Source organism: Ambystoma mexicanum, chromosome 4q, assembly GCF_040938575.1.
Source record: "Ambystoma mexicanum isolate Mex_15411 chromosome 4q, UKY_AmexF1_1, whole genome shotgun sequence".
In the NCBI taxonomy this organism is placed as follows: domain Eukaryota; kingdom Metazoa; phylum Chordata; class Amphibia; order Caudata; family Ambystomatidae; genus Ambystoma; species Ambystoma mexicanum.
This window is the reverse complement of record NC_090928.1, coordinates 527,963,995-527,971,494: the sequence shown is the minus strand read 5'-3', so window position 1 is coordinate 527,971,494 and position 7,500 is coordinate 527,963,995. Positions and strand designations below refer to the sequence as shown.

The 7,500-nt window shown below is 39.7% G+C and overlaps 5 non-coding genes across 5 annotated transcripts; all 5 read left to right on the top strand.

Moving 5' to 3' along the window:
* The first annotated feature begins 593 nt into the window (after positions 1-593).
* On the top strand, positions 594-666 carry TRNAK-CUU (transfer RNA lysine (anticodon CUU)). Its single transcript has one exon. It is a non-coding gene; the product is annotated as a tRNA-Lys (tRNA).
* A 2,641-nt stretch (positions 667-3,307) lies between these two features.
* On the top strand, positions 3,308-3,380 carry TRNAK-CUU (transfer RNA lysine (anticodon CUU)). Its single transcript has one exon. It is a non-coding gene; the product is annotated as a tRNA-Lys (tRNA).
* Positions 3,381-4,162: 782 nt separating this feature from the next.
* On the top strand, positions 4,163-4,235 carry TRNAK-CUU (transfer RNA lysine (anticodon CUU)). The gene has a single exon. It is a non-coding gene; the product is annotated as a tRNA-Lys (tRNA).
* Positions 4,236-4,760: 525 nt separating this feature from the next.
* TRNAK-CUU (transfer RNA lysine (anticodon CUU)) lies at positions 4,761-4,833 on the top strand. The gene has a single exon. It is a non-coding gene; the product is annotated as a tRNA-Lys (tRNA).
* A 1,827-nt stretch (positions 4,834-6,660) lies between these two features.
* TRNAK-CUU (transfer RNA lysine (anticodon CUU)) lies at positions 6,661-6,733 on the top strand. The gene has a single exon. It is a non-coding gene; the product is annotated as a tRNA-Lys (tRNA).
* Positions 6,734-7,500: the final 767 nt, after the last annotated feature.

Below are 7,500 nucleotides of genomic sequence, written 5' to 3'. Positions count from 1 at the left end.
TTTAGTGCTTTTTGACCAAAAAAATAGAAATTGAAACTCTCTTTACAATATTTGCAATATTTTGATTGTTAACATGCAATATATGAATGCATGTCTGGATGATGTGTAATGGGGCAATACCACACCTTAATGTATTCACTGTAAAAGAAAAAGTATGTATCATCTTACTATAAAATAAAGTGGAGAAAACACAAATAAGACTTTTTTCCACACAGGTTTAATCGGCTATTTCCTGATATTCTTCAATGCGTTCTGATATTGACTGGTAATTGCGTTTGATACTTTCTTAGACTATTTCTGCCTCTGGCTGATGTGTATTTTCTTTCCAAACTCCACCAGAGCCTATGATTACACAGCATCCTATCTGGGGAAAACGGCAGTGCAGGGATAGGGAGGAAAACTATAGGCATCCAAAGGAGCCCGGCTAGCTCAGTCGGTAGAGCATGAGACTCTTAATATCACGGTCGTGGGTTCGAGCCCCACGTTGGGCGAAAACAACTAAAATTGTAGTGCTTTTTGACCAAAAAAATACATCCTATCTGTGGAAAACGGCAGTGCAGGGATAGGGAAGAAAACTATAGGCATCCAAAGGAGCCCGGCTAGCTCAGTCGGTAGAGCATGAGACTCTTAATCTCAGGGTCGTGGGTTCGAGCCCCACGTTGGGCGAAAACAACTAAAATTGTAGTGCTTTTTGACCAAACAAATACATCCTATCTGTGGAAAGCGGCAGTGCAGGGATAGGGAAGAAAACGTTGGGCGAAAACAACTAAAATTTTAGTGCTTTTTGACCAAAAAAATAGAAATTGAAAGTCTCTTTACAATATTTGCAATATTTTGATTGTTAACATGCAATATATGAATGCATGTCTGGATGATGTGTAATGGGGCAATACCACACCTTAATGTATTCACTGTAAAAGAAAAAGTATGTATCATCTTACTATAAAATAAAGTGGAGAAAACACAAATAAGACTTGTTTCCACACAGGTTTAATCGGCTATTTCCTGATATTCTTCAATGCGTTCTGATATTGACTGGTAATTGTGTTTGATACTTTCTTAGACTATTTCTGCCTCTGGCTGATGTGTATTTTCTTTCCAAACTCCACCAGAGCCTATGATTACACAGCATCCTATCTGTGGAAAACGGCAGTGCAGGGATAGGGAAGAAAACTATAGGCATCCAAAGGAGCCCGGCTAGCTCAGTCGGTAGAGCATGAGACTCTTAATCTCAGGGTCGTGGGTTCGAGCCCCACATTGGGCGAAAACAACTAAAATTGTAGTGCTTTTTGACCAAAAAAATACATCCTATCTGTGGAAAACGGCAGTGCAGGGATAGGGAAGAAAACTATAGGCATCCAAAGGAGCCCGGCTAGCTCAGTCGGTAGAGCATGAGACTCTTAATCTCAGGGTCGTGGGTTCGAGACAACTAAAATTGTAGTGCTTTTTGACCAAAAAAATAGAAATTGAAAGTCTCTTTACAATATTTGCAATATTTTCATTGTTAACATGCAATATATGAATGCATGTCTGGATGATGTGTAATGGGGCAATACCACACCTTAATGTATTCACTGTAAAAGAAAAAGTATGTATCATCTTACTATAAAATAAAGTGGAGAAAACACAAATAGGACTTTTTTCCACACAGGTTTAATCGGCTATTTCCTGATATTCTTCAATGCGTTCTGATATTGACTGGTAATTGTGTTTGATACTTTCTTAGACTATTTCTGCCTCTGGCTGATGTGTATTTTCTTTCCAAACTCCACCAGAGCCTATGATTACACAGCATCCTATCTGTGGAAAGCGGCAGTGCAGGGATAGGGAAGAAAACTACAGGCATCCAAAGGAGCCCGGCTAGCTCAGTCGGTAGAGCATGAGACTCTTAATATCAGGGTCGTGGGTTCGAGCCCCACATTGGGCGAAAACAACTAAAATTTTAGTGCTTTTTGACCAAAAAAATACATCCTATCTGTGGAAAACGGCAGTGCAGGGATAGGGAAGAAAACTATAGACATCCAAAAGCGCCCGGCTAGCTCAGTCGGTAGAGCATGAGACTCTTAATCGCAGGGTCATGGGTTCGAGCCCCACGTTGGGCGAAAACAACTAAAATTTTAGTGCTTTTTGACCAAAAAAATAGAAATTGAAAGTCTCTTTACAATATTTGCAATATTTTCATTGTTAACATGCAATATATGAATGCATGTCTGGATGATGTGTAATGGGGCAATACCACACCTTAATGTATTCACTGTAAAAGAAAAAGTATGTATCATCTTACTATAAAATAAAGTGGAGAAAACACAAATAAGACTTTTTTCCACACAGGTTTAATCGGCTATTTCCTGATATTCTTCAATGCGTTCTGATATTGACTGGTAATTGCATTTGATACTTTCTTAGACTATTTCTGCCACTGGCTGATGTGTATTTTCTTTCCAAACTCCACCAGAGCCTATGATTACACAGCATCCTATCTGTGGAAAACGGCAGTGCAGGGATAGGGAAGAAAACTATAGGCATCCAAAAGAGCCCGTCTAGCTCAGTCGGTAGAGCATGAGACTCTTAATATCAGGGTCGTGGGTTCGAGCCCCACGTTGGGCGAAAACAACTAAAATTGTAGTGCTTTTTGACCAAAAAAATACATCCTATCTGTGGAAAACGGCAGTGCAGGGATAGGGAAGAAAACTATAGGCATCCAAAGGAGCCCGGCTAGCTCAGTCGGTAGAGCATGAGACTCTTAATCTCAGGGTCGTGGGCTCGAGCCCCACGTTGGGCGAAAACAACTAAAATTGTAGTGCTTTTTGACCAAACAAATACATCCTATCTGTGGAAAGCGGCAGTGCAGGGATAGGGAAGAAAACGTTGGGCGAAAACAACTAAAATTTTAGTGCTTTTTGACCAAAAAAATAGAAATTGAAAGTCTCTTTACAATATTTGCAATATTTTGATTGTTAACATGCAATATATGAATACATGTCTGGATGATGTGTAATGGGGCAATACCACACCTTAATGTATTCACTGTAAAAGAAAAAGTATGTATCATCTTACTATAAAATAAAGTGGAGAAATCACAAATAAGACTTTTTTCCACACAGGTTTAATCGGCTATTTCCTGATATTCTTCAATGCGTTCTGATATTGACTGGTAATTGTGTTTGATACTTTCTTAGACTATTTCTGCCTCTGGCTGATGTGTATTTTCTTTCCAAACTCCACCAGAGCCTATGATTACACAGCATCCTATCTGTGGAAAACGGCAGTGCAGGGATAGGGAAGAAAACTATAGGCATCCAAAGGAGCCCGGCTAGCTCAGTCGGTAGAGCATGAGACTCTTAATCTCAGGGTCGTGGGTTCGAGCCCCACGTTGGGCGAAAACAACTAAAATTGTAGTGCTTTTTGACCAAAAAAATACATCCTATCTGTGGAAAACGGCAGTGCAGGGATAGGGAAGAAAACTATGGGCATCCAAAGGAGCCCGGCTTGCTCAGTCGGTAGCGCATGAGACTCTTAATCTCAGGGTCGTGGGTTCGAGCCCCACGTTGGGCGAAAACAACTAAAATTTTAGTGCTTTTTGACCAAAAAAATAGAAATTGAAACTCTCTTTACAATATTTGCAATATTTTGATTGTTAACATGCAATATATGAATGCATGTCTGGATGATGTGTAATGGGGCAATACCACACCTTAATGTATTCACTGTAAAAGAAAAAGTATGTATCATCTTACTATAAAATAAAGTGGAGAAAACACAAATAAGACTTTTTTCCACACAGGTTTAATCGGCTATTTCCTGATATTCTTCAATGCGTTCTGATATTGACTGGTAATTGCGTTTGATACTTTCTTAGACTATTTCTGCCTCTGGCTGATGTGTATTTTCTTTCCAAACTCCACCAGAGCCTATGATTACACAGCATCCTATCTGTGGAAAACGGCAGTGCAGGGATAGGGAGGAAAACTATAGGCATCTAAAGGAGCCCGGCTAGCTCAGTCGGTAGAGCATGAGACTCTTAATATCAGGGTCGTGGGTTCGAGCCCCACGTTGGGCGAAAACAACTAAAATTGTAGTGCTTTTTGACCAAAAAAATACATCCTATCTGTGGAAAACGGCAGTGCAGGGATAGGGAAGAAAACTATAGGCATCCAAAGGAGCCCGGCTAGCTCAGTCGGTAGAGCATGAGACTCTTAATCTCAGGGTCGTGGGTTCGAGCCCCACGTTGGGCGAAAACAACTAAAATTGTAGTGCTTTTTGACCAAACAAATACATCCTATCTGTGGAAAGCGGCAGTGCAGGGATAGGGAAGAAAACGTTGGGCGAAAACAACTAAAATTTTAGTGCTTTTTGACCAAAAAAATAGAAATTGAAAGTCTCTTTACAATATTTGCAATATTTTGATTGTTAACATGCAATATATGAATGCATGTCTGGATGATGTGTAATGGGGCAATACCACACCTTAATGTATTCACTGTAAAAGAAAAAGTATGTATCATCTTACTATAAAATAAAGTGGAGAAAACACAAATAAGACTTGTTTCCACACAGGTTTAATCGGCTATTTCCTGATATTCTTCAATGCGTTCTGATATTGACTGGTAATTGTGTTTGATACTTTCTTAGACTATTTCTGCCTCTGGCTGATGTGTATTTTCTTTCCAAACTCCACCAGAGCCTATGATTACACAGCATCCTATCTGTGGAAAACGGCAGTGCAGGGATAGGGAAGAAAACTATAGGCATCCAAAGGAGCCCGGCTAGCTCAGTCGGTAGAGCATGAGACTCTTAATCTCAGGGTCGTGGGTTCGAGCCCCACGTTGGGCGAAAACAACTAAAATTGTAGTGCTTTTTGACCAAAAAAATACATCCTATCTGTGGAAAACGGCAGTGCAGGGATAGGGAAGAAAACTATAGGCGTCCAAAGGAGCCTGGCTAGCTCAGTCGGTAGAGCATGAGACTCTTAATCTCAGGGTCGTGGGTTTGAGCCCCACGTTGGGCGAAAACAACTAAAATTGTAGTGCTTTTTGACCAAAAAAATACATCCTATCTGTGGAAAGCGGCAGTGCAGGGATAGGGAAGAAAACGTTGGGCGAAAACAACTAAAACTTTAGTGCTTTTTGACCAAAAAAATAGAAATTGAAAGTCTGTTTACAATATTTGCAATATTTTGATTGTTAACATGCAATATATGAATGCATGTCTGGATGATGTGTAATGGGGCAATACCACACCTTAATGTATTCACTGTAAAAGAAAAAGTATGTATCATCTTACTATAAAATAAAGTGGAGAAAACACAAATAAGACTTTTTTCCACACAGGTTTAATCGGCTATTTCCTGATATTCTTCAATGCGTTCTGATATTGACTGGTAATTGTGTTTGATACTTTCTTAGACTATTTCTGCCTCTGGCTGATGTGTATTTTCTTTCCAAACTCCACCAGAGCCTATGATTACACAGCATCCTATCTGTGGAAAACGGCAGCGCAGGGATAGGGAAGAAAACTATAAGCATCCAAAGGAGCCCGGCTAGCTCAGTCGGTAGAGCATGAAACTAAAATTTTAGTGCTTTTTGACCAAAGAAATACATCCTATCTGTGGAAAACGGCAGTGCAGGGATAGGGAAGAAAACTATAGACATCCAAAAGAGCCCGGCTAGCTCAGTCGGTAGAGCATGAGACTCTTAATCGCAGGGTCATGGGTTCGAGCCCCACGTTGGGCGAAAACAACTAAAATTTTAGTGCTTTTTGACCAAAAAAATAGAAATTGAAAGTCTCTTTACAATATTTGCAATATTTTCATTGTTAACATGCAATATATGAATGCATGTCTGGATGATGTGTAATGGGGCAATACCACACCTTAATGTATTCACTGTAAAAGAAAAAGTATGTATCATCTTACTATAAAATAAAGTGGAGAAAACACAAATAAGACTTTTTTCCACACAGGTTTAATCGGCTATTTCCTGATATTCTTCAATGCGTTCTGATATTGACTGGTAATTGCGTTTGATACTTTCTTAGACTATTTCTGCCACTGGCTGATGTGTATTTTCTTTCCAAACTCCACCAGAGCCTATGATTACACAGCATCCTATCTGTGGAAAGCGGCAGTGCAGGGATAGGGAAGAAAACTATAGGCATCCAAAGGTGCCCGGCTAGCTCAGTTGGTAGAGCATGAGACTCTTAATCTCAGGGTCGTGGGTTCGATCCCCACGTTGGGGGAAAACAACTAAAATTGTAGTGCTTTTTGACCAAAAAAATAGAAATTGAAAGACTCTTTGCAATATTTTCATTGTTAACATGCAATATATGAATGCATGTCTGGATGATGTGTAATGGGGCAATACCACACCTTAATGTATTCACTGTAAAAGAAAAAGTATGTATCATCTTACTATAAAATAAAGTGGAGAAAACACAAATAAGACTTTTTTCCACACAGGTTTAATCGGCTATTTCCTGATATTCTTCAATGCGTTCTGATATTGACTGGTAATTGTGTTTGATACTTTCTTAGACTATTTCTGCCTCTGGCTGATGTGTATTTTCTTTCCAAACTCCACCAGAGCCTATGATTACACAGCATCCTATCTGTGGAAAACGGCAGCGCAGGGATAGGGAAGAAAACTATAAGCATCCAAAGGAGCCCGGCTAGCTCAGTCGGTAGAGCATGAGACTCTTAATCTCAGGGTCGTGGGTTCGAGCCCCACGTTGGGCGAAAACAACTAAAATTGTAGTGCTTTTTGACCAAAAAAATAGAAATTGAAAGTCTCTTTACAATATTTGCAATATTTTCATTGTTAACATGCAATATATGAATGCATGTCTGGATGATGTGTAATGGGGCAATACCACACCTTAATGTATTCACTGTAAAAGAAAAAGTATGTATCATCTTACTATAAAATAAAGTGGAGAAAACACAAATAGGACTTTTTTCCACACAGGTTTAATCGGCTATTTCCTGATATTCTTCAATGCGTTCTGATATTGACTGGTAATTGTGTTTGATACTTTCTTAGACTATTTCTGCCTCTGGCTGATGTGTATTTTCTTTCCAAACTCCACCAGAGCCTATGATTACACAGCATCCTATCTGTGGAAAGCGGCAGTGCAGGGATAGGGAAGAAAACTACAGGCATCCAAAGGAGCCCGGCTAGCTCAGTCGGTAGAGCATGAGACTCTTAATCTCAGGGGGGCGAAAACAACTAAAATTTTAGTGCTTTTTGACCAAAAAAATACATCCTATCTGTGGAAAACGGCAGTGCAGGGATAGGGAAGAAAACTATAGACATCCAAAAGAGCCCGGCTAGCTCAGTCGGTAGAGCATGAGACTCTTAATCGCAGGGTCATGGGTTCGAGCCCCACGTTGGGCGAAAACAACTAAAATTTTAGTGCTTTTTGACCAAAAAAATAGAAATTGAAAGTCTCTTTACAATATTTGCAATATTTTCATTGTTAACATGCAATATATGAATGCATGTC